At 56.2% G+C, this 26,922-nt stretch overlaps 1 non-coding gene and 1 pseudogene across 1 annotated transcript; both read left to right on the forward strand.

The window, feature by feature from the left end:
- The first annotated feature begins 2,528 nt into the window (after positions 1-2,528).
- LOC142821406 (U1 spliceosomal RNA) lies at positions 2,529-2,692 on the forward strand. Its single transcript, XR_012898180.2, has one exon. It is a non-coding gene; the product is annotated as a U1 spliceosomal RNA (small nuclear RNA).
- A 17,948-nt stretch (positions 2,693-20,640) lies between these two features.
- Positions 20,641-21,501, forward strand: LOC149521195 (immunoglobulin heavy variable 1-46 pseudogene; annotated as a pseudogene).
- Positions 21,502-26,922: the final 5,421 nt, after the last annotated feature.

Genomic DNA, 26,922 nt, shown 5'->3' on the forward strand with positions numbered 1-26,922 from the left:
ACGTCACAGCCTCCAATCCATTATCAATAACCCATAAGTGTGGTTTAAAGTAGAAGGTTTGGAAATGTGGCTAGTCCCAGGGAGGCGCAGAAACAGGCAAACTATTACTAAATATCTTTTAAACTTTTATTAAAGGGTTTCTATGTATAAATTATGATTTTTATCAATTTCTTACATACGTAGGCACCAAATAATTATTAGACTGTCCAATATGCAAAATGCAATACAGTAAAGAAAACTCCTTGAGGTTTCTCTAAATCCCAATAGTTGTTAACAAGGGACTAGGGTTTATTAATAGTTACATTTGCATCAGTCTTACTTATAAGACTAATCATTTATCTAAAACTTTTAACACTACTACTTAATACCTCTAAACAATTTCAGATAACAATACTTACATTTAACAGACACACAAACTACAACAACAACATATTTGGTATTTGTTATGTTTGGTATACGTTACGCTCTACAGGAACTTGTTTGGTTCGGTGAGCAGGAGGTGGCCCTCGGGTGATCAGTCCTCAGACCTGGCTCATATTCCGCCATCCAATGTTTATTCGGGATTCCTCAATTTGATACAGGAGGGGAAGCTGTTTTATAGAGAAAGCTTTTGCGCGCTTTTTGTGATAGGCTAGCAGACCCTGTCTGTTAAGTGACAGGAGTAAGGGAGTGAGATGGTTTCCTGTTTTTCCTCTTCTGCCTTATCGGGCATGGCACAGTCAGCACAACCAGCACGAACTTTACATGAACTTTTTGGGTCTGGTTTTGGTTCCTGTTCGTCGCTGATCTTTAAGTTACATAGTGTAAGGGTTTTCATCAAGGGGAAGTTGACCTTTTGCTTGGATGGCAATACGCGCGAGAGGCCTGGCCAGCAAAGAGCCTGCTTTCACAATAAGTAGACGTCAAAAATCAATAACGATTGAGTTTGGGACGCATCAGTCATGTGGGTTGGAACAGAGATGGGTGCGGAACAAATACCATAAATTGGGATTTTGAAACCGCCATAAAGATTTTAATACCCACATTCATCGTTTGTAATGGGAACTGGGTGTCTAAAAACTCCCACACTGCCTCAGTTTCCCCTCTTCAAAATGGGGATAACTGCCCCTCCCTACAGCACAGGAGGATTTTGCGGATAAATTCTTTTTGACACACAAGCTGATCAGCTTCTGCTGTGAGGAGGGTAACCGTGGGACTTGGATAAACCTGGGAAGGTGGGGACAGACGGGAATTAACTGTGTTTTTATGATTAACAGGTGACAGGTCCCAGATCCAGCTGATCCAGTCTGGAGAGTCTGTGAAGCTGAATCCAGCTACACATTTACTAGCTGTTGCATCAAGTGGGTACAGCAGGCTCCCTTGAAAGGCCTGGAGTGAGTGGGATACATCTGTCCTAGCGATGGTAGCACTGGCTACGTCCCAGCCTTCCAGGGCCGATTCATCATCACCAGGGACAACTCCATGAGCTTGGCCTGGCTGCAGCTGGGCAGCCTGCGGGCCAGTGACATCGCCACGTATTACTGTGCTCAGGACACAGTGACACACACATCCAGCGAGAGAACCCAGGGCTCCTGCTAATCCCGCACTCACCCTGACCAGTGGCTTCCCGTGTGAACCCGGGTAATTGACCGCAGTGACTTAAAATCAGAGACAGCAAAAGGGGTTTAGAGCCCTAAGTGCCTAAATCACTTTCCAGGGTACGACTCAGTTCCTAGGACACAGTCAGCTCCAGCTGGAGGGGACCGGAGCCATCGCAGCCGCCGAAGAAGCTGGATGTGGCAGGACATGTGGGTCTGTCCCAGGGCCGGTCCCGCTACCAGGGCAGACAATCGCTGTCTGAAGGCAGCAGATACAAACCCACCAACTCATGCCCCCGAGCGCGGTTACAGCAGCCTCAAACCTGCAGCCTGTAGGCACGGAAATCCCCACTGCCTGGCTGCCATACGTGCTGGGCCAGAGAGAGCAAGAGAGCGACTCACCCCACAGCCCGGTGCTAAGGACACTCTCTGGGACTGGGGAGCTGGGGAGGCTGGTCTGTAGGGGCCGATATGTGGGGGCCACCCACAAGGCACCCGCAGCAGCAGCCCCCCCCCCCTCGCCACCAACACCAACACCCTCACCTGCGGTGCCCCTTTGTCCTCCCGCCCCTCAGGCAGCACTTGAGAGCGGGTCCTGGGCTCTGTCTATCGGGCGCTGAGCAGCTGAAGAGCAGAGTCTGGACCTACAGGGGAGAGCGTGGACGAACGGCAGTGAGGGGCGGGGCCCTGGGTTAGGGTTAGGGGCGGAGCCGCGTGAGCACGTATGCAGATGTGTGCGCGAGCGGAGCACTGTGGGAGTGGGAGCAAACTGACGAGCGGGGCCCTAATTTGGAAGCGGGGCTCTGGGTGAGGTCTGGGGACAGGGGTGGGGCAGCTGACAGCAGCGGGAAGCGGTGCCGGCGGGGTTGTTTGGAGGCGGAGGTGGGAACCACCGTGATGTTAGAGTTAGGGGCGCTTGAGGGCTGGCGGGGGGCTCTGGGACAAGAGTTTATACTTACCTGGCAGGGGAAGTACCACGCTCAGGTAGGTGGTTTACCCAGGATGAGGCCTATCTATTGCACTGCGGGTGCGCTGACCCCTGCGATTTCTTCAAATAAGGGAAACTCGATTGCACAATTTGTGGTAGTGGGGGGCTGCGTGCGCGCTTTCGCCTGGCATTGTTGTTAAAAGAAAGGTCATCTTATTCTGGTAATAGACAGTTAAAACGTTGTGAGCGGCGTTTATTTAGTCCGTACTCATGCAGATAAGTAGGGTGAGATAAATTCTCCCAAGGCCTAATTCTGGTGAACTGTGTAAACCGGGGCTGTGTTCTCTCTGCTTTAGCAGTTGCGTTCGAGGTTCAGTTTATCGTTCCTGTGAAGCATCATCAGTTTATTTCCCCGCTGGGTTGGGTTCGTTGCTCGTTTCTGTTCTTTTGTCTCGCCCTTGTCGGTAGGAGAATGGTCTGACCAAAACCGCGTGTTTCTCCTACCCACTCTGGGAAGTTCTGGTCCAAGCTGCAAGCTCCCCACCCCCACTCCCGGCCGGGCCCAGCTTGGATGTTGGCCTTCCCCGAGTAACGCAAACATTTAAGAAAACGAAGGTCGAAAGAAACTGCCGAGTGATCTAACTCCAGGGCCTGCCTGGTCCCTCATTGGGTGTTCTGGTCTCCGAACTCAGCCGTGGGTTCAATTCCCGCTACGATCACCACCTGTGCTTCCTGTGTGGAGAAGTAACCTCCATGTCCCCCTGTCATTGCAACAACACGCGCTTAGGAATCTGCCGGTTGGGGCACCTGGACAGGTACGTTCTGGCTCGTTCCCCAGGAGAAATTTGGCCTTGCCTGGGATTTGGTAGGTTCGGGGGGAGGGAGAAGCGCAGCAAACACTGATCGTCTGTCCTATCTCCATGCGACACTGACCTCCCAACACAGAACCAAGCAAACCAGCCCCATCACTTCCAGCATTTCCAGCCTGCTCCTTAGAGTCTGAGACCAACCAACACTTTCTCAACCACTCCTCCCCCTTCCAAGGGCTGGCCAGTCCATATAGGCAAAGTAGGCGGTCGGCCTAGAGCGCCAAGTTAAATGGGGCGCCAAATTCAAGCGCAATATGATTGAGGGGTTTGGAGCTGGTGGCACAAATTGCATGGTTCGCTTAGGGCGCCAATTGCTGGCAGCTATTCTAGAGCCACCACTGCCCCCCTGCAGCGCCCCCCCCCCCCGCCCATTTTTTACCCGGCATCGCCATGACTAGCGGCTCCTACTCTGGGATCCTGCTGCCCCTCCCCCCACCTCTCTCCCTTGGGCTGATCTGCTGCTGGCCAGTGAGACCCAGACCCAGAGTGAGACTCGCTCTAGCTCGGTTCTGCGCTGGGAACGTTACTTGCCCGGTCTTTGCTGGCAGGTGGCCTGTGGCCAGGGTGACGCAGCGCCGGAGATGGGCTCAAAATAAACCAGGAGAGTCCTTCCCGGTGGAGTCACTGTCAGCAGCTGGGCCAGGCCCGTTCCCATCCTGGGAGCGGCCTCGGGCCGAGCTGTGATTTCAAACCGTGCGGGGAAAGGTGCCTGCCCCATCCCTAGTGGGGTTTTCCTGGGGCACATTCTATGGAACCTGCATCTCCTCCGAGCTCCGGCAGGGCCGCTAAACCTGCTTCCTGTGTTTCCCGGACAGGGTCGGCTCTGCGCTGCGACCCTGGCAAATAGCAGCGGGGACAGACACCCGGACAAGGGGACAGACAGAGAACAGGGGCGGGGGCAGAGGGAGAGTTTCTCTGATTTGGCACAAATCCCCAGAGTCACGTTCACAATCTAGATCGGCCCCCAAAGGAATATTTTGTCTGACAAGAGACCCCCAAAATGCAATAGCGCAAAAGCATCGCCCGTGGCCACAAAGGGGCAGCAAAATGCCACGTGTGAGCCTGGAGAGAAATATTCCCGAACCAGTGACCCGTCAACTCTGGGGTGGATCGTTCCCTCTCCTGGAATCTCTGGGGAATCACCGCTCAGAAAAGCCCCTATGCCCGGAACTGCATCACTCCGGTTACTGCACCCCGCTCCGACGGGGTATCACATCCCGGTAACCCAGCGTGACTCATCTCCACATTGTAACTTCCGGATCAGCTCTGAACTCCCCCCAAGTCCCCCTGAGATCAGCATGTTTCGTGCTTCCCGGATTCATACTCATCACTCGGTCTCTGTGTCAGTCACGCTCGCTCCTGGCTCTCAGGTTCGGCAGTTTTTGGGGGCGGTGCAATCTCCATATGCAAATGCAGAAGAAATTTCTTCCCTTTTAAAATCCCACAGCCCGGTGCTCAGTCGGTGCGCGCTCCAGCAGAAGGGGAGCCGGTGACCTGCTGCTCCAGGGTCGCTGAGCGCAGTAGCCATGAAATGTGGATTCAGTTTTCTTCTCTTGCTGGCAGTTCTCCCAGGTGGGTGAATATCACCGGGAAGGCCGGGGGCAAACAGAACCAGCCGGGAGGAGTCTCGACATGTGTCTTCTTTCTCCACAGGGCTCAGGGCTCAGATCCAGCTGGTTCAGTCGGGGGCAGAACTGAAGAAGCCGGGGGAGGCGGTGAAGGTGTGCTCGCGACTTGTACACCACTATGTCAGCATTACCCCATGTCAGGATTCCTACCGAGGCATTAGTCCCGCCAAATTCCGATATGGCCTCTGAAATGCGCTAAAAACCTGCCACGCGTAGTCGAGAACTACACAACTACTTTCGCACACGAGATGTCTTTCCGACGTTCTTACGTGCATGGGAAAAAAAAACCCTAATCGTTCTCTAGTTCTATAAAGTCATCTTTACAACATTGAGCCCCGTTTCAATGACGCGTCAGCAATCAAGTTTCCTTTAAAAAAACGCAGCGCAGTTTATGCTGTATGTGCGTCAGGATGCTAGGACGCTTCGAGCACCACATTGCCGAATGTAAGTATTACTATCTGACACTGTTTCACACCAATTCTTATATGGCTTCAGAAATGCGCCTAAAACCGGGACACACGGACTGGACGACCGCAGAAGTACATTCGCACACCCCATTTGCTTGGGACGTTCTTACATGAAGGAAAAGCACCTAATCCTTCATTAGTTCTCTAAAGACATGCTCTCCAAGCTTCATGCTTGTTTTCAATGCCCCCTCAAAGAGCACTTATCCTCTCAGGCGTAACGGAGCACAGTCCAAACTACATCTGCGTTAGAATGCGATCCTACTTTTAAACCAATAGCTCAGCATTGCCCACTCTAAGGAACAGAAGCAGCATAGAATGCGCTCCGTTCTGTTTCAAACGAAACTTGCTGTATACGGAGAGGTGGGGGCTTTGATAACAGGATTGCATTAGTAAATCATGTCTTTACAGTGCTAGTCGAACGATTCGGTGATTTTCGTGCATGTGAGAACGTCGCAAGGCAATCTCGTGTGCGAATGTAGTTGTGCAGTCTTCCAGCCCATGAGGCGGGTATGTAGCAAATGTCTTGAAGCCATATCAGAATTTGTGAGAAACGGAGTCTGGCTAGTAATAGCTCTATTGGACAATGCTGAGTTAGTGGCGTTCATGTAGTCAGGATATTCGGAGGCAGAAACTGCGCTGCTAAGTTTTGGGACAGTAGAAGACTCTTCTGTGAAGCTGCCTAAGAATGGGCGTGCAACAGTGTCTAGCTAGGGTTAGCTACACTCCGTTATGCTGAGCTTACAGAATGCTGGGATTCGTAAATTCCCGAGGACCCCGCCCGGTGTCACTGCGCAGCCGCCACAGCGAGTGCAAACCAGCCGGAGCTCAGACAAAACCCTTCCTCGGCAGCAGCGCTGGGCTGCTCCGCCAGGTGGCGCCCCAGGCCCGCGAGTGAGAACGAGCCGTACGAATCCAGCGGTTCCATCTCAGACACTGACCGGCTCTTCCCGTCCTCCTCCCCCTCCCCAACCTACTGTGCCCCCCCCCCCCCGCCGACTGTGCTCCCCCGTGTGACCTCTGCCCTGACCGACAGCCCGCTGGGGACACTCCCACCACGCCCGGATGCTGCTAGCGCCGGGAATGAACCCCGGGCCTTAGGCTCCGGCCGGCATTGGTGCGCCGGGAATGGAGCGGGAGTGTCCATGCGAACGGGAGCGGGAAGGGGAACAGGAACAAGAATGGGGTGGCAAATGTGATCGGGAGTGTGCGGGATACAGGAAAGGGAATATGAACAGGAGCAGGAATGTGAAGGGAGCATCAGCCTGTATGTGAATGGGAGTAATGGGGGGGTGTGGAATGGAACAGGCGTGGCAGGGGCGGTGGGAACAGAAATGTGTCCGCAGCGAGGCTGGTTCCAGTGCCTGGGAATGGGCATGGAATGATGATGATGATGATGAATAGTTAGTACCAATTGAATCCTGCCATGTCGCACCACGGGGCTGGGCTCTGAAAGCTGCAGGTTTACTACCTCACAAGCGCTTTAAACCCGACACGGGGAAACCTTCTGTCTCCGCTTTGCGGCTGGTTAATACTGAACTCAGTAAATGAGCTGGAAGATGACGCCCAACGAGGGCGGAGCAGTTGGGGGTAGCGGTCCCAGCGCCCAGGGTCTCTGGTCACAATCTAGGATCCCATTATCCTAGGCCCGGTAGCGGCACAGCCCGTGAGAGCTCTCTCCGCCCGCAACCCCAGTGTAAATGGGAAGCTTTGACCGGCGCTGCGTGGCCCTCCTGAGCATGGGAGGGGCTCCAGAGATCGCTTCCCTCCCCGCATCACCTGAGTCACCAGCCCCTTAGTCCCTGCGCGAGGAATCACAGTCACTGCAGGGAGCTGCTCCTCCTCCAGGTCCGAAAGTGTCAGGAGCGTCCCAGCGCCCCGTGTCCGGCGCTGCACAGACACGCAGGCCGCTCCGGTCTGACTCCTGCACCCGCAGCCCGGGGTCGAGCCTCTGAGATCTCTGGCAGGAGCAGGGCGGGTTTAGGGAGTCAAGTATGCAAACGAGGAAACCAGTTTCCAGTTTAAATTTGTCCGTCCCTCCACGCAGCCTGCACCCGCAGCCCCCTGGGTCTGGGCAGTGACCAGCCAGTCCCCTGAGAACTTTCCCCGCCAGCGCCAGGGACAATGGGATTTTTGCTGCTCTTATGTGTCGCTGTAGCGGCTTTGGAAGGTTTTTTCTATTTCTGAATAACTGGCGGAGTTAGTAGAAATATGGCTCCTTTGACAGAGGTATTGATAAGCTGTTTGAAGAAAACCGGAGACTCTCTGCGCCTCTCCTGCAAAGCCTCCGGCTTCACCTTCAGCAGCTACCCCATGAACTGGGTCCGGCAGGCTCCCGGAAAGGGGCTGGACTGGGTCGCTGCTATCCTCTTCGAAGATGTTGGTACATTCTACCCCAGTTTATGGAACGCATAGGCGGATTCCGTGAAAGGCCGATTCACCATCTCCAGGAACAACTCCAACAACCTGCTGCACCTGCAAATGACCGGCCTGAAGCCCGAGGACACCGCCCGCTATTACTGTGCGAGAGACACAGCGAGGAGAAGCCGGTCTGAGCCCAGACACAAGCCTCCCCTTACAGTGAGCAGCGAAGCCGTTTGGCTCTGGGGGCGCCCAAGCTCCGTGCATGGAAATGAAACCGAGTTCAGAGAGAGGCTGGGAACAGCAAATCCCTTTCACTGTCGTTCTCAGCCCTCCGCCTTGAGGGGCGGTAGCTCCCGAGACAGGGCTGCAGTGGGCTGGGAGAGGAATATTAGGACGGTTCCACCGGGCACACAGAGAACAGCTCCTCCTTCCAGAGCCCGGGTCACTGTCTCCCTTGGCTCCTCCAAAAACTAGATCTGAGCGCTGCGGGCACCCAAAAAGGGGAGGCGGATTCTCACCGGATTCTCGGGCCTCTCTCAGCCTCTGCGGCGGATATAGGGCAGGAGGAGCGGGGCGGGTGCCCCGGGCCCCGCGCTTCAATAGACCCCGCGCCTGCGCTGTCACTTTCTAGCTTTCGCCACTAGAGGGCGCCGCTGCCCCGCGCCTCACAGGAAAGCCAGGTAATCCTGGGAGCGGGTGGGAGCCGAGCAGGGAGATGTCGGAGCGTGTGGGCAGCGCTCTCAGGGCCCTGTCCCACAGAGCGTCCCCCAGCCTTTGCAGTTCTGTCTCTAGAGCAGCCCGGCCGGCCCGCAGGCGCTGGCGGAAGGGGGGGTCTCTGCTGGCGGGTGGGTACCGTGAGGCGCCTTTCCCCAGCTCCGCAGACCCAGACACCAGGCCAACTCCTTGAAAGAGTAAAGCGGCAGCTTCTGCAGCCTGGCCCTGGGGGCGACTCTCCTGAGAGGCGCAGGAGCCTTCAGCGCGGCGCTGTGCCTAACGCCGTCCCACCACACATCTCCTGCCCCCCAGCTACCGCCGGATCCTGCAGCCAGAGTCCTCTGCCCCAGCATGGGAAGGGGTGGTCTCGGTGTGGGGGAGCCCCGTGAGCCCCACACTAGCTGGTCGGTGCCTGGGCGGGGTCTGCGCATCGGGGGCTGTTCCCTTCCTGCCCCCGGCACCCAGTCCTAGAGCAATGCGCCGGAGCAGCCGGACAGCGGGGGCCCATACAGCTGCCTTGGTGCGGACACAGGGAGACTGAGCCAGGCGGTTGCCCCCAGCCAGAAGGGAGCCAGCTGTCGACGGGGGGGAGGGCAACAGTGGCAGGCTAGTTTGCTGTGTCCAAGCTCCCTTTCTCGGCAGGGGCCAGTCGGGGCAGCCTCTATGGCCCCTCCTCTGACCCTGTATGGAGCCTGAGGTGCCGTCTCCTTTCCCTCCAGCTGCTCTGCAGGCTCCTGAGGGTCTGCTGGCTCGGACACAGCAGCCAGCCCCTTCTAAACCGGGTCAGGATTTCCCTGCTCCGCGGGCGCCTCGCTGCTTCCGTGTTTGGGTCTGGAGAAGGGGCTGATGCTGGGGAGAAGCCTTTTCCCACCGGCTGTTAGAGACCCAGCTGCCAAAAGAGCTAGACAGCTGTAACAGACTTAAATACGAATGGAAATGTTTAATTATTAATGTAGAAGTTTGTTTAACAATGAATCACAATAGAATTAAAATAAAAATTATCCAACTAAATTAAGTTTCTATAAAATTTACCCAATTCACATGTAATATGAAAAAAGCTTCAATTTGCTCATTTGACACTTTTTTTTTCTATTTTTTCTCCAAAGGGGAGCCCGCGAAATTGTGCTGTCCTGGGCCCCGCAAAACTCTCATCCGTCCCGCCTCAGTCCCGCCAGGTGGGGCCAGGTCTTGATTAGGATGCAGATGGGCAATAAACAAAACCATCAAGCCTGTAAGGAAAGGCGGTGAGGACTCCCTTAGCGGTAGTGGGGAGGAGGGTGGATGGCAGCCCCAGGAGACCTTTCTGCTTCTTGATGCAGGCTCAGTGCGCACAGAGAGACCTGTGCCCCTGGGCGGGACGAGGAGGGGCCGTGAACCCTTCCATTCCTTCCTCCAAAGGGACACGGGAAACCAGCACCTCACGCTTGGGTTCAAGGTTCTGACCGAGAACTAGGGGGACAGGCTGGAGAGCGAACCCATCTACAACGCTAGCTGGGCCTTGCTACATCGAGTTTTAGCCTTTCAGCTGCAGGTGTTCACCGTGATTTCCCTGTTACCATACCTGGCCTGGTTTCCCTTCACTTGGCATCATTTAACCTGCAATCCACTGTTAATAAACTTGGTTTATTTCAACCTAAACCAACCAACCTGGGGCTGTGGAGGAAGCTGAACGGTTCATGGCAGGCCGGTTGGGGGAATTCAGGCTGGAAGGGCATAGAGAACCCTTGGCTAGTGATAACCAAGGCTGGTGGAGACAAGAGCACGGTGGGAGGTACCAAGCAGGCTGCTGCAGGGGGGGTTGCTAAACCAGGGCTGTCAATCACGCATGCTCAGTTCCTACTTGTCTGCTCGCTGGGAGTGACCGGATGGGGAGCTGCTGCAGACGAGCATTTCAAGGCACCCGAGAGACCAAGCGGGAGGTAATTTTGGATCAAACTCCATATAACTCCTGCCGTGGGACATGGTGGCGGTCAGTGAGCAGTGATCCCACCCTGGCCACAGCAGGAGCAGGGGGTGTGAATGAGCGAGTTCCCCAGTTGGTGTCAATAGACCCCAACTTCTAGGCCCACATCCCCAGAGGTGCCAGCCAGGGACATTTATCCTCGCAAAGCTAGCACGGCGAAAAGCCGAAGGATGACTCTAGGCGTCCCCTGAGCACCAATCCACCGGACGTCGGTCCTTCCTCGGTGGTTTATCTCCGTTTGCTCACACCCGCCTGCAAATCCCTGACGCAGCGGGCTCTGCTGCGCCCCAGTCCAGTGCCCGGCCCTCTGCACTCACACCCGCCCTGCCCCAGCCTCGCCTGCAGTGCGGCGTGCGCTGAGCTGAGCGCAGCGTCTCTCTAGTGTAAAGGAGAGACCTGTCCCCGCGGGGACATCGCCACGTGCCGAGCTCTCACCCCCATAGCACTTTATACCCGCCTGAGGAACCCGCATGTAAATTCTTGAGCGGTTAAATACGGAGCCCTGCGTCTCGGAACCTCAGTCTCTGTCCAGACACAGACCTGCTCTGCCCTGCTCTCTGGGGAGTTTCCCTCAGTGCCTGGGAACGAGAATGGAACCTCTGCTGCTTTTCCTCGCCCTGCTCGCCGCCCCCCGCTCTGAGTGTTCCTGGGGCAGTGAGGGGTTTAGGGTCCCACACACATTCAGCGGCTAATTCCTTCCTGGATTTGTTTCCTTTCCCCTGGTGTCCTCGCTCAGGTGCAGCTGGTTCAGTCCGGCCCGGCGGCGGTGAAGCCCGGAGAGACCCTCACCCTGAGCTGCGCTATCTCCGGGTTCTCCATCTACTACTCCATCAGTACTACTACTGGCACTGGAACCGGCAGCCCCCCAGGAAAGGACTGGAGTGGGTGGGGAACGCGTATCCATATGATGGGAGCACAGGCTACGCCCCGTCTCTCCAAGGCTGAGTCACCATTTCTGGGGACACCGCCAAGAACCAGGTCTCGCTGCAACTCCGCTCGCTGACAGCTGCAGACAGCGGCACCTATTACTGCGCCAGAGACACAGTGACACAGCGCAACGCAAGGCCCAGCACAAAAAGGAGAAGCGGTTTCCAAGCCGCATGCCGTGGCCAGACGAGCAGGGCGAGCGGGGCCCCTCAGAGATCAGGACACACTCGGGGATGGATGCGAACAGCCCACACGCTCCTGTCGGGCAGTGACCGGAGCGGGGCGATTGTCTGTCAGAGGAGAACACAGAGCGCAGGGATAGTCTGAGTCCCGGGTCTTTCTTCCCGCGGGATATAAGGGGTCTGGGAAACCGCCCGGTCCCCGCTACACATGAAAATCCAGACGATGCCAATAGAACTAACTCGCTCTGCTTTGTACCGGGGCGGGGCGGGGCTGCTTGGGATCCCACGATGCGCACGGGGAGTGAGGCTGCTGGCTGGGAGTCAGACGCAGGGATTTGGTCCCTGGCTCTGTCACTCACTGGTTGCTGACAGAGCCCCTGCCACGGTCTGTGCCTCTATTTCCCCCTTTCCTTATGCAGGGGAGGGGAGTTGCAAAGCTGAACAAAAGCCTTAGCAGCCTTTGAAACATCACAGTCTTTGTTCACATAAGGGTCTCGCTTTGAACCCAGCTGGGCCCTTTCGGAGCCATCTTTCCTCCCCAGCAACTCCCCTCCCCTATGTAAGGAAAGGGGCAGAGGGGGGGGGGGGGGGACAGAGGCACAGATCGTGGCAGGGACTCTGCCTGCACAAACCTGCTTCTTTATCTACCCCATTGGCCTGAGGCCTTTTCTGTCAGTGACACAGAAGTTGGGACTCGCCCAGTCGGAGCTCAGCCTGGATAATTGCCCGGATCCATGGACTCCAAATCGCAGCCCCTCAAGCACCGATTGGTCTTCCTGTCCCTGAGGCCCCGGGGCCGGGATCGCTCCTTTCCGTAGGAGGCAAACTGCAGCTCTCTCGCCAGGGCGGATGGCACCAGGTCTCGCGGGATTAGAGCAGGAGATTCAGACTTCTCCATCGATCGGGCCTCGCACCGCCGAATGCAGCGATGCCAGGTCACCTGGGAACTCTTTGTCCAAATACTTGAAACTCTTGTCTGTAGCTGACTGGGGAATCAAACAGGCACCGGGTGGGATTTCTCATAGACTCATAGACTTTAAGGTCAGAAGGGACCATTATGATCATCTAGTCTGCACCCTGCACAGTGCAGGCCACAGAATCTCAACCACCCCTCTTAGAATAATCCTCTCACCTATATCAAAGATATTGAAGCATTCAAATACTTTGAAGGACCCAACATGCAGAGAGTCCTTCAGCTGTAATCTGTGCCCAATGCTACAGAGTAGGGCGAAAAACCTCCAGGGCCTCTGCCAATCTACCCTGGAGGAAAATTCCTTCCCGACCCCAAATATGGCGATCAGATAAACCCTGAGCATGTGGGCAAGACTCACCAGCCAGACACCCAGAAAGTTCCCTATAGCAACTCCTATCATCCCTCCATTAACCTATTTCCAACTGATAATGAATGGTCAATTAGTTACCAAGATCATGTTATTTCATCCAACCATCCCCTTATAGAATCATAGAACTGGAAGAGACCCCAGAAGGTCGTCAAGTCCAGCCCCCCGCTCTAGGCAGGACCAATCCCATCTAAATCAACACGGCCAGGGCTTTGTCAAGCCGAGACTTAAATACCTCTAGGGATGGAGACTCCACTATTTCCCTAGGTAACCCATTCCAATGCTTTCGAGATTCCAGGTCCGGACGGCAGAGGGATGGCTCAGTCCCTCTTAGGAGGGAGTCCCCGACCACCACCACCCGTCGTTTCCTTTTGGGGGTGGTGGCCGTGGAACCCCCATCCCTAGGACTACGCATCCCATGCCTTTCAGTAGATGGTGCCCCCTTCTGGTTTCTACCTTGTGAGGTCCCTTCCAGAGCTTTCAGCACTGCAGAGCCTGTGGAGAGAGCTTGAAAGCGATTGCTTACCTCTATAGCATCGGGGGAATCCCGTGCTGGCCTTTTTCCCCTTCTAGAAGTTACATGCTGCCAGTTCTCTTCTTGGTCACGTACTGCCCTCACTGGCTCCTCTGCCTGCCGTGCTTGAAGGATCAATTGCTGCCTTCTATCGAGGAAGTCTTCATCCTCTCTGATCAAGCGTAAGGTCGACACTTGGGCCTCCAGTCCTCTAATTTTTTCTTCCAAAATCTCGACCAGCTTGCACTTCGTGCAGATGAAATCCGTTCTTTCTTCCAGGAGGAAGACAAACATGGCACACGCCGTGCAGGTAACAACAGCAGCAGACCCATCATCAACCATCGCTGCTGTCCTGGAAAAGGGATTTAAAAAGAAAGACAAGAGAACCTCCCGCCCTTCCCTCTCCCCTTCAGAACTCCCTCTCAAAACTCCCTGTTAGCAATCACCTGGTCGCTTGCGCACTGCCTTATAAAGCCCCTCCCCCTACCAAGGCTCAGCCAATCAGCAGAGGCTTCTAGAATTCAAACTTTAATTAGAAGCCAACAGTTTCCACCTGCCAATCACAGCCCCTACCAATCACAGCACAAACTCTATCAAGGGGAGGGTTGGGAAGGGGGAAAAAAAAGCCTCACTCTCAAACACAGGGGAAAATAAATAAATAAAATAAACAAACAAACAAACAAACAAAAAACAAAAAAGAACACACACCAACCCTCACTCACAAACACAAGCTCAGTATACAGCAAGCAGCCCAAAGCACAGCACCCACTTCCCTCAAGACTCCTGTATCTGCTTCTCCTTCATCTGGAGAACTCCCTCTCAAAACTCCCTGTTCCCAAGCTCCTTGGTCGCTTGCCCACTGCCTTATAAAGCCCCTCCCCCTACCAAGGCTCAGCCAATCAGCAGAGCCTTCTAGAATTCAAACTTTAATTAGAAGCCAACAGTTGCCACCTGCCAATCACAGCCCCTACCAATCACAGCGCAAGCTCCTTGATCCCTTGCCCACTGCCTTATACAGCCCCTCCCCCTACCAAGGCTCAGCCAATCAGCAGAGGCTTCTAGAATTCAAACTTTAATTAGAAGCCAACAGTTTCCACCTGCCAATCACAGCCCCTACCAATCACAGCACAAACTCTATCAAGGGGAGGGTTGGGAAGGGGAAAAAAAAGCCTCACTCTCAAACACAGGGGAAAATAAATAAATAAAACAAACAAACAAAAAACAAAAAAGAACACACACCAACCCTCACTCACAAACACAAGCTCAGCGTACAGCAAGCAGCCCGAAGCACAACACCCACTTCCCTCAAGACTCCTGTATCTACTTCTCTATCTGGAGAACTCCCCCTCTAAAGCCTCACTCAAAGGGGGGGGGGGGAACCAACACCCTCACATACCAAACAAACACAAGCTCTGCACACACTAAGAAAGCCCCAATGACAAAACACACTTCCCTCAAGAGTCCTGTATCTGCTTCTCCTTCACCTGGAGAACTCCCTCTCAAAACTCCCTGTTCGCAATCACCTGTTCGCAAGCTCCTTGGTGAAGCTTCCAGAATCACTTGGGTGCCTAAATCCCATAGATCTCAGTGCAGGCTGGGTGTGCCAGCGTTCTTGAAAATCCCACTAAGCACAAACCTGCTTCTTTATCAGCCTCAGTAGTTACAGTAAATGGGCCCCGATACGTAAAGGCCCCGGGCTGGTACATAACCCGAGAGTTAGGTGTCCAAATTGCAGGAAAGCAGAAAGAAATGAAATGTCTGTTCCTAACCCCCTTAGGACACTCTCGTAGGGTCAGAGAATGAAGGGCCCGGTCTGAGCTGCTGCATGGCAGAGGCCAGAGAACGGTACCGGTCTGAGACTCTCAGCCTGGCTGGCCCACTGACTCCCCAGTGCACGTTACACCTTTTCCACCCCGCTCCCTGCAGTGATGCGGAACCGTCCAGGCTGAGGTGCCGGGCAGCGCGTGCACCCTCCGTCCGGTTCCTGACAAGGGGTCTGATTCAATCTTCGGCTTGACAAGGCGCAACAGAAACAACCCCCCGTGCAGGGCAATAATTGTGGATGTGATCCAGCCCCCAGCCCAGGGGCCCTTTCTACACCGCGAACGAGCCAGGCACATTCGGGTGTTTTGTGTTCGTAGGTGCCCGGTGCGAGGTGGAGCTGGTGGCGTCTGGGGTGGAGTCTAGAATCCCGGAGAGTCCCTGAGACCCTGCAAAGCCTCTGGGCTCACCTCCAGCAGCGCTGGATGCGCCAGGATCCCGGGAACTCGCTGCAGTGTGATTCGGAGAAAATGTTCTTTATAGAGTCGGCCAAAGGGCACTTCACCGTCTCCACGGACAATCCCAACAACCTGCTGCACCTGCAAATGACCGGCCTGGAGCCCGAGGACACCGCTCGCTATTACTGTGCCAGAGACTCACAGTTACAGGAAACCCCTGAGGGCAAAGCAGAGAAAGGCGGGCACCTCCTCGCGATGAAGAGTGAGATTTTCCCTCCTCCCCCTTCAACTACAGCAGCTGGAGGCTCCATTTGGGATCCAACTCACTTCCCTGGCTCTGAAATTCGGAGCCTGCCCAAGTAACAGACAAGCGGACACGCTCAGTCAGCGGTGACATTGATTTGTGTGTCTATCACGTCACAGGGCGCGCACACACATTGCCAGACACTCAGTGAATTGTTCCCTGGATTCCTACAGCCCAGGTCCAGGTCCCACGTCACAACCAGCTAGTCTCCCCCTCTGTCGGGGTCAGACATGCGCACTGAATGTTCCTCGGAACCGCTCTTGGTGACTTCCCAGCCACCCTCCCCGCAGCAGCGAGCTGCCAGAGAACGGGGTAGGGTGGGGAGGGGGAGGGGCACTTGGAAGAGAGACTATGAAGCTAGACAGACATTGAGCGGGTTAGTGAGTGGCCTTGGATACAGCGATAAACTGAAGTAGCCTGCAAATTAAACCCCCTCCCCCTTCTCCAGGCCCTGCAGGGACACAAGTGACCAAGTGACACGAAGCTAAAAGGACGAAGAGGGGGGATCGTTTCTGTGGTTACTGAAGGGACAGATCCGCACGGGGGCAGCAAAGTGTCACGGTCGCTTCGGAAACGTTTCTGCCCAGAGACTGAATCGGGGAATAATCACCAGGAATTATTGGCCTCAGCTCTGCAGGCTGGGCTGGATCTTGAGCGCGAGGCTCTACGCAGCCTAATCCCTTCCCTTCGGTGCCCAGCGCCCCTTGGAAGATCTAAGATCACCGCTCACAGGTAGATTTCCCCACTGGAGAGTGCCCGTGTTTACACATTACTGGACTCTGTGTTGTGTCAGTTTCACATCCACTGGGTGTGACATTGTGACAACCCGCCACAGGGCACCGTAACATTCAGCTTCACCAATTGTCCCTTAGCTCCCACGGACGCCTCGCTGAGGTCACAGTAGCTTCCATGTTGTCCTAGATCGGGGCCCAGATTCCATAGCTCTGCTCTGGCCTCCTCCGTGGCTGTGTCCCTCCAGATTCTGAGGCCGTTTATTTGCACTTCCGGGCAAAGCCGCGCTTTCGTCACCCGATGTAGCCACGCTCATATGCATATTAAGTAGGGAAAGTGCCTGATAAAGAACAGCCAGGGCGCCTCGCCAACAGGCGGCGGGTTTCCTGCTTTGTAGCACACAAGGTGGTGGAGGAGAATGACAATGATCGGTCTGGGGTTCTGTTTCCTTCTGGCGGCTGTCTCAGGTAAGGGGATGGATGCAGGTGTCTGCTGGGCACAGCTGGGCCGAGAGAGCAAAGATGGTTTGAAGATGAAGATGTAGGAGGTGGATCAGGAACTCTGGAATCAAAATCCCAGCTCTGAGCAGATCGCATGGGATGGAGTTTTAAAGCCAGATGGTGGGGTTTGATGCCCAGGTTTCATTACTCCGTATTAAGAATCCCGTACACAGCATTGAAAAGCCTCCAGAGCAGATTGTGCCTCAGTTTCCACTTTGCCAAATGGGGATAATTGTCCTTCCCTGCTGCACAGGAATATGACGGAGACAAATTCTCTCTTATTAAAAGGCAGATCAGAGACTGCCTTTAGGAGGCAAGACAAGGGCTTGAATAAGGCCGGGAAGAGGAGGAATAGAATGGAATTAACGGTATTTGTATTGTTTTTCTACAGGGGCCAGCTCCCAAATCCAGCTGATCCAGTCTGGGGCAGAAATCAAGAAGCCCGGAGAGTCCGTGAAGGTCTCATGTAAAACCTCCGGCTACAGCTTTACCGACTATTACATTAGCTGGGTCCGGCAGGCTCCCGGGGAAAGCCTGGAGTGGCTGGGATACATCTATCCCGGTAATGGTGGCACTAGCTACTCCCCGGCCTTCCAGGGGCGAGTCACCATGACCAGGGCCAACTCCATAACCACGGCCTGGCTGCAGCTGGGCAGCCTGCGAGCCGATGACACCGCCACGTATTACTGCGCTCGGCACACGGTGACACAAACCAAAACAACAGCCCTTCAAAAACCCCAGTGAGAGAACCCAGGTGTCCTGCCAACCCTGGAGCCTTTAGTCCCTCCGGCGAGCATTTGCCCAGATCAACAAGCCGGGGTCATTTGTCCCAAATTTCATAGGCCCGTCACGGTCAGTTGTTTAGTTATTTCTGGCTGCAGCGTTAAATCAGTTTTCAGAACAGGCTTCTGTGACAGTCATCTGTGTCATCAGCAAAACAGCCCGGAGCGAATGCCCTGAGTGATATACGATAGGAGATTTGAAGGAGGGGTTTTCAATATCTCTGCTTGAAGGTGTTCCTCAGTGAATAACTAAATACTGGACTGAAAGAGAAGAGGGGTGCCTGTAGCCCATGTCAACCTCCCTTTGACAGTGGAGTCTCAAATTCCTGCTCCCACATCAGGCTCAGGAGGGATGATCCTGGCTGTTTCATTTCCTAGGTAAGTGCTCTAACCACTATAGGAAACCCCACCGACTCCTTCCCTGGCACAAGGGGCTTGGGAGCGTTATTAAGTATCATCTGAAGCACCTACCTTTAGGACAGGGCTGTGAATCCCAAATGCAGTTAGATACTTAACTCCCTTTCACAGGTGGGACCCCTCCTCCGCATTTGCTAAAACTAGAAGCTGCACCAGACAGCCCTACTACCCAGTTTGCTGCCTTTTGTAGCCCTCCTACTAGCCCCCAGCACTCCGCACAGCGAACAGGAGGTGTGATCCCCCGTACCTGGGGAGTCGCAGTTAAATAAGGTGATGCGGGGGCCCGCCAGGGGCTACCCCTGGCAGATGGAATTCGGCCTGTGGGCCAGTATTTGTCCATCGCTGGTTTACAGCCAGTCACAAGTGACTGCACGTGGGATATTTATCTCGCCCGGGTATCCATTGACAAACTCCACGTACATGTCTGTTCCCAGAAGCCCTCGTACCTGTTTCTCATCAGTCTCGGAAGCTCTTTCTAAGGAGCGGTCAGTGCTATTATGCCCCGTTTCACAGAGGGGGAAACGGAGGTACAGGAAGCAGAAGGGACTTGCCCGCAGTCCCCCAGCACCCAGGAGCAAAGCAAGGAACCGCATTCACGTTTCCTGAGTCCCAGCCTGGTTCTTTGTCCTCGCAGACTAGTATGCTCCATATCCAGCAGTGCGGACGTGACCGTGCGGGGTTGCAGGTAAGACTAGAGCAAACTTTTTAATACCAGGGACCGCAAACCCATTCACAAACTTTTAGCAGACCGGTAACAGTTAATTTGCATATTTGCATATTCTCGGTCTCCAACTCTTGAGCAGATCCCAACAGCTGAGCCAAACATAGAATCGCCCATTCCCAGCTGGAATGGCGCCGGTGTGGATCAGGCTTCGCGCGGAGGCACTAGGGGGCAGTGTTGCTACACATCTGAGGCAGCGGCAGGCGGTAAGAAGTTGATGCGGATTCAACCTTTACCTTGGTTTCCTGGAATCGTCCCAATCTATCAGCCGACCCCCCACCCTGCCCTTATCTTTAGGAGGGCTCCATGTGCCCCTGCATGATCTTCAGACCGGCCTGCCTATGGGGCGGGGGGACGGGGCAATTTCCCAAGGGCCTTGACAATTTTAAAGGGCCCAGGGCCCCCCAGCCGCTCCTGCTGACAGCACCCTCCACACACGGAAGCAGCCAGCACCGTCCCTGCGGCATCTGAGGGTGGGATGTCTCTGCGGGCTGCCCCCTCCCAGCACCAACTCCGCACTCTCATTGGTTGGGAACTAGCTTCAGGGGCAGAGCCTGCAGGCAGCGGTACTCTGAGACCCCCTGCACCACCCGCCTAGGAGTCACTGCCAGAGGGAGGCGCCTCCCTGAGCACCTTCTATGAAGTTACCTTCATTGCTTCGGAGCTTTGCTCAGCACATGGGGTGACCAGCCAGCGAGCTCCAAACAAACACAACGAAGCATCATCACCCAGCACCCAGTCAGCCTGTGTCACCCTCTGTCACAGGACACTGTGAAGGGCAAGAGTGTAACAGCCCCCCTCTCCCTTCTCCAGCCCCTGCGGACACAAGTGACCAAGCGACACGAAGCTAAAAGGACAAAGAGGGGGGATCGTTTCTGTGGTTACTGAAGGGACAGATCCGCACGGGGGCAGCAAAGTGTCACGTTCGCTTCAGAAACCGAATAGAAGAATAAGCACCAGGAATTATTGGCTTCAGCTCTGCAGGCTGGGCTGGATCTTCAGCGCGAGGCTATCCCCAGCCTAATCCCTTCCCAATCAGCACGAGTTCGGTGCCCAGAGCCCCTTGGAAGATCACCGCTCCCAGGGAGATTTCCCCACAGGAGCGCGCTCGTGTTCACACATCCCTGGATTCTGTGTTATGTCAGTTTGACACCCATTTGCTGTCACATTGTCATAGCCCGACACTGGGCACCTTGACATTCACCAATTGTCCTTTACTCACACGGACGGCCCGCCGACATCACAGTAGCTTTCGTTTTGTCCTAGATCGGGGCCCAAATTCCATAGACCTGCTCTTGCCGCCTCCGTGGCTGCGTCCCTCCAGATTCGGAGGCCATTCATGAGTAAAGGCGGGCAAAGCCGAGGTTTTGTCATACCATGTAGCCACGCCCACATGCAAATGTGGGGGGAAATGTGCCTGATAAAGAACAGCCAGGGGGGCTCGCCAACAGGCGGCTGGTTTCCTGCTTTGCAGCACACAAGGTGGGAGAGGAGAATGGCAATGATCGCTCTGGGGTTCTGTTTCCTTCTGGCGGCTGTCTCAGGTAAGGGGATGGACGCCGGTGTCTGCCGGGCACAGCTGGGCTGGGGGAGCAAAGATGGTTTGAAGATGAAGACGTAGGAGGTGGATCAGGAACTCGGGATTCTAAATCGCAGCTCTGAGGAAATCGCACACGCTGGAATTTTAAACCCAAATAGGGTATTCTGATGCCCAATTTTCATTACTCTGTAGTAGGAATGCCGTACGCAGCTCTGAAAAACCTCCAGCCCAGTTATACCTCAGTTTCCCCTCTGCAAGAAGGATAACTGTACTTCTTCTGAACAGGAATATGCCATGGACAAATTCTTTATTATTAAAAGGCAGATCAGACCCTGTGATAAGGCAGGGAAGGGTACTTGGATAAGGCTGGGAAGAGGAGGAATAGAATGGAATTAACGGTATTTTTTTTTATTGACAGGTGCCAGCTCCCAGATCCAGCTGACTCAGTCTGGGGTAGAAATCAAAAAGCCTGGAGAGTCCGTGAAGCTGACATGTAAAACCTCCGGCTACACATTTACCAGCAATTACCTTAGCTGGGTCCGGCAGGCTCCCGGGAAAGGCCTGGAGTGGATAGGATACATTGATCCCAGAGATAGTGAAACAGGCTATGCCCAAAATTTCCAGGGGCGATTCACCATCACCAGGGAGAACTCCATAAGTACGACCTGGCTGCAGCTGGGCAGCCTGCGAGCCGATGACACTGCCACGTATTACTGTGCTCGGTGCACAGTGACACAAACCGCAGCTACCGCCGTTCAAAAACCCCGCGAGGGGACCCAGGCTCCTAACTCTCCACATAGCCAACAGGAGCTGTGATCCCCGTTGTGACGGCGCGTTGGGGGTTCCCCGTCTCCTGCACCCCGAAATGGCACAAACAGACTGCACCAGCCAGTGGAATTGAGGGTGGTTTATTGCTCCTCCAGCACAGCGCAGCACAGATGTAATCTGGTCACAGGAACTGGGCTAGGATGCCTCAGGCCCCCTTGAGATGGGGGAGACTGGGCCCCTAAACTCCAGCTCCTCTCCCTAGGCTGTCTCATCCATGCCCTCCGACAGCCAGCAACCAACTAACCCACTTCCAGCCCTGCCCCCCAGCCACGGCAGCATTCCACCTTCCTTTGTTCCTCTCCATGGGGGGTGTCTGGCCACTGGTTTGCATAGTGACTCATCCTGTTTTGCTGGGTCGTGGTACCCACAGCAGCCAGTGGGGGTTCCCCCAGAGCCAGCAGCATAGAAACCAGCCAGGTACCCCCACTACGTCACAGTTCTCCCCCCTCCGAGAGCGAACTGAGCAGGGTCACTCCGCTCGTGACCTAGGGAAGTTCGGGTCCTCTGCGTGGGAACCCGCCCTGGGGACATGGGTGCTCCCCTTGACTCGGGCCGGCCGTGGCGAGGCCCCACATGAATTGGCTTCCCTCTGTCCACTCGCCGCCCCGCTCCAGGGTAACTGGCCCAGGCCTGTCCTCGGGGGTCACACCCACCCTTCCGCTGGCCTTGATCTCTGGCCGGGGTCTCTCGGGCCAGGGCCATGAGCCCAGCGAGCCTTCTCTGGACAGCCAGGGCGGCTTCCACCCCCGATGCTCCATCCAGGGAGGACTTCCCCTCCCATAACTCTCTCAGCAAGCCCAGAGGGTCCTCTATCTGGGGTAGAGACCCCCAAGCCGCGTTCCTCCTGTCTTGGGCCTTCCCGCCCCTCTGGCAGGAGTCACAGGACCGGCAGTACCGCTGCACGGCTGTAAAGATTCCCGGCCAATAGAAGTGCTGGAGCAGCTTCAGCCGGGTGCTCCGGATCCCCCGGTGGCCCCCAACGGGGACATCGTGGGCCAAATACAGCAGCTTGAGGCGATACTTTCGGGGGACGACCAGCTGCCGCTCTACCCTCCATGCCCTCACCTTCCTGGGGGGGAGCCACTCACGGAACAGGAGCCCACGCTCCCGCAGGAATCTCTCCTGGCCACCTCTCCCCCGGGGCTGAGCTGCACGGAGGCCAGCCTGGTCCCTCAGCCTCTGCAAGGAGGGGTCTGCCTGCACCTCAGCCTGGAATTCAGCTGCTGAGGCAGGGATCGGGACCTGTTCCCCACCTCTGCCTAGGTCCGGAGTCCCAGCCTGGCTGGACCCCGTGTCCACTGGGATGGGACCCTGAGGACGCTGCCAGGAGTCCTTCCCTGGACCCACGTTGTCAGCCCCCCGCTGGCTCTGGCTCCGGGTAGTGACTAGAGCCCGCTGGGATTCATGGGGCCACTCCTCTAGGTCGTTCCCCATCAGCACCTCGGTGGGCAAGTGCGGGTGCACCCCCACTTCCTTGAGGCCTTCCTTCGCCCCCCATTTCAGATGCACCCTGGCTACAGGCACCTTAAACGGGGACCCGTCTATGCCCTTCAGGGTCAGCTGCGCGTGGGGTAGTATCCGCTCCTGGGCCACTATGTCAGATCGGGCCAGAGTCACCTCCGCCCCCGTGTCCCAGAAGCCCGTCACCTTCCTACCATCCACCTCCAGGGGTATGAGGCACTCGCTCCGCAGGGGCCGTCCTGCCCCCACCCGGTACACGGAGGAATCCGCCTCCTGAGAATCAGACCTCCCAGGGGAGGTGCACTGAGCATCCTTCCCCTCTCTCTGAGCTGAGGTTTGCCTGCCAGCCCCTGCCTCTGGGGCAGTCTGCCCTTCCTCCCGCCCCAGCCAGTTAACCCTGGACAGTCCCCGGTCCTGGGACCTGGTGCACTGAGCCCTCTTGTGGCCTTTTTGCCCACAGCGATGGCAAGTTAGGCTTTGGGCTGTCTCTGTCCAGGCCCTGGCTGGTTCTCTGGGGCGCAGACGACCTGTTCCTTGGTCTCGCCCCGTAGTTGACTCCCTCCGTCGCTCAGCCGAGATCCGGTCTCTGCGCGGTTCCCTCTCTCTCCGGGACTCCCGTTCACACCCGGACCGGCTCTCCGTGAACTCATCCGCCAGTCTCCCGGCCTCCTGGGGGTTCTCTGGTCTCCGGTCCTTGAGCCACAGCCTCAGTTTGGGTGGGCACGCTTCATAGAACTGCTCCATCATGACCAGCTTGAGCAGCTCCTCTGCGGTCTGGGCTCCAACTCCAGACACCCACTTGCGGCAGTATTGCGCCAGGCGGGAGGCCAGGTCCACATAGGTCTCCCGTGGCCCTTTCTGTACCCCCCGGAACTTCTTCCTGTATATCTCGGGGGTCAGCCCGAACTTGTGCAGCAGGGCCTCCTTGACTCGGTTGTAATCCCCTGGCTGTAGGTCCTCCAGCTGACTGAGCACTCCGGCCGCCTCCTGGCTCAGTGCGGGGATGAGCTCCTGCAGCCAGTCAGCTGGGGGAACCCGTTGCAGTCCACAGGCCCTCTCAAAGGAGCTGAGGAACCCGTCTATGTCGCCCATGTCCTTCAATTGGGCCACCACGAGCCTCTCCAAGTGGCTGGCAGCCCTGGGACCTTGGGGCCCACCCGCACTTGGCGCAGCCGGTGCCCCGCCGGTTCTCCGCTCTGCCATGGCCAGCTCATGCTGTCGCTGCCTCTCTCGATCTTGGCGCTCCTTCTCTCGGTCCTCTACTTCCAATTCCCTGATCCGCAGCTGGATCTCCAGCCGCCGCAGCTCCGCTGGGCTGGCCCCTGCCCTAGATGGGCTACGGCTTGCAGGCCTCCCGGGAGACGCTGTCTCATCTCTCCGTTGGGTTCCAGCGCTCCTCCCCCTCTCTGAGCCTGACACACTCTCAGGGGGGGTCTGGCTGCTTCCCCTGGGGACAAGATCCTGGCCCTGTGGCTGGTCATTCTCTTCCAGCTGGGTAATCAGCTGGGCCTTGGTTGCTTTCCGCACAGGCAAGCCCCTCTCTCTGCACAGCCCCACCAGCTCTGCCTTCAAGAGTCGGGCGTAGGCCATCTGCCCGCTGGGCCCCTCGGTGCAGACTCACCAGTCTAGTGCTGCAGCGCCCCACGATTCCCAGGAACCACTTCACTCTGTCTCCAGCATGCCTGGCTCCAGGGCTCTTGCTTCTACTGCGCCTTGTCGCTTGCCGCTGGGAGCTTCATCCACGGGGTGCAGTGCATCCCACTTCTGACACCAGTGTGACGGCGCGTTGGGGGTTCCCCGTCTCCTGCACCCCGAAATGGCACAAACAGACTGCACCAGCCAGTGGAATTGAGGGTGGTTTATTGCTCCTCCAGCACAGCGCAGCACAGATGTAATCTGGTCACAGGAACTGGGCTAGGATGCCTCAGGCCCCCTTGAGATGGGGGAGACTGGGCCCCTAAACTCCAGCTCCTCTCCCTAGGCTGTCTCATCCATGCCCTCCGACAGCCAGCAACCAACTAACCCACTTCCAGCCCTGCCCCCCAGCCACGGCAGCATTCCACCTTCCTTTGTTCCTCTCCATGGGGGGTGTCTGGCCACTGGTTTGCATAGTGACTCATCCTGTTTTGCTGGGTCGTGGTACCCACAGCAGCCAGTGGGGGTTCCCCCAGAGCCAGCAGCCTAGAAACCAGCCAGGTACCCCCACTACGTCACACCCGTACCTGTGGAGGCGCAGGTAAATACGGCAAGTGGGGGCCGATCAGGAGCTAACTCTGACTATCGGAATCCGGCCCCCGGGCCAGTATTTGCCCACCTCTGGGCTCCATCAAGTTACAAGAGACAGGAAGCTACAAGGTGTATTTACCTTACCCGTGTGTTCATGGACAAACACCGGAAACGTGTCTGTTCCTGGCAGTCCCTGCTTCTCATCAGATGTGGATGCTCCATCTAAAGAGAGGTCACAGATTGGGAAAATGAAGTTCAGGGAGCAGAAGGGACCTGGCTGCTGTCACCCGGCAGGTCAGGGACAAAACCAGGAACCGCATGGACGTCTCCTGAGCCCCAACCTGGTGGTTGGGTGTCAGGGCCGACCCACAACATTTTGGCATGTGAAGCAGGGAGCTCAAATGACGCCCCCATGCTCCGTCGCTTTGGCCAAAACTTTGTAAGGTCTCAATACTGCCTTTTTCCTGTTCTTTGTGCCCTCCTTCCTCCAGCACAGCACTCCACCATCTCTATGCATCTAGAGCAGAGAGAATACCAGCAGCAGACACAATTTTCTATACACTGGGTCCTAGTGGCCCACCCAGTCTGGCACCTGAGACTGCCATCTCAGTTCCACTGATGGTAAGGCCAGCCCTGTTTGACATCACAGACCAGTCAGCTCCATATCCAGGAGGGCAGGCATGAGTCCTGTGGGGCTGCAGGCCAGACTAAAGGATCTTAGCACCTGGGTGTCCCTTTTTTTTGGTAAATGGGGACCACGGCAGTGCAACCTCCCTGCTCCCCATGTGTGATGGCATGTCGTCAGGGTTTTCCTGTCTCCTGCACCCCCGTAATGGCATGGATAGACTCCACCAGCCAGTAGAATAAAGGGTGTTTATTGCTTCTCCAGGATACAGCACAGCACAGATGTAATCTGGTTCCAGGGCAGGCCTAGGATGCCTCAGCCCCCCTTGAGATGGGGGAGACTGGGCCCCTAAACTCCATTCCCTTTCCCTAGGCTGTCTCCTCCATGCTCCCAGACAGAAACTAACCCCCTCACCTCCAGCCCTGCCCCCAGCCAGGGCTCCACTCCCCTTCTTCCCATTGTTCCACCTGTCTGAAGAGTTTCGAAGCCCCCTTGCATAATGACTCATACCCTGCCCTGCTGGGCCGTGCTGCAGACGGCAGCCAGTGGAGGTCACTCAGAACCCACTGCCCAGCATAGCAACCAGCAAGGTACGCCCCACTACGTCACAGTCAGTGCTTGGGGAGGGAGCGGCTCACAGGGTTGCACGGTGCTCGGACCTGGGTCTGAGAGTGGAGGCCTGAGACGCTAGGACCTACTCGCCCCTCCCAAGCCTAGTAACCATGGAAACTGATCATAACAATAGATATTATTGTCCGGGGAATTCACCGGACATGCCGAGTTCCAGCTCCAAACGGGGCAGTGCGGGAGGGGGCTCAGGGCTGGGATAGGGAGCTGGGGAGCCAGGTGATTCACGCGAGAGCTCCATGAGTCCCAGCCAATGGGCGCTTTGAGGGCGGAGCCTGCAGGTGAGGGCAGAGAGGGGACCCCGCTAGCTTGGCGCTCGGGGATGCGGCTCCAGCCCTGTCACGCGCTCTAGGGGTTAGTGGCTGCAGCCCAGGGCCCCAGGATAAGGGCCGCCTGCAAAAAGATCTGCACTTGTAGTGGCCGGGTAATGTCTCTTCTCACCCCCCCTCCCCCGCCCGCCCAGGACAGCC

Source organism: Pelodiscus sinensis, chromosome 30, assembly GCF_052426305.1.
Source record: "Pelodiscus sinensis isolate ZL-2025 chromosome 30, ASM5242630v1, whole genome shotgun sequence".
In the NCBI taxonomy this organism is placed as follows: domain Eukaryota; kingdom Metazoa; phylum Chordata; order Testudines; family Trionychidae; genus Pelodiscus; species Pelodiscus sinensis.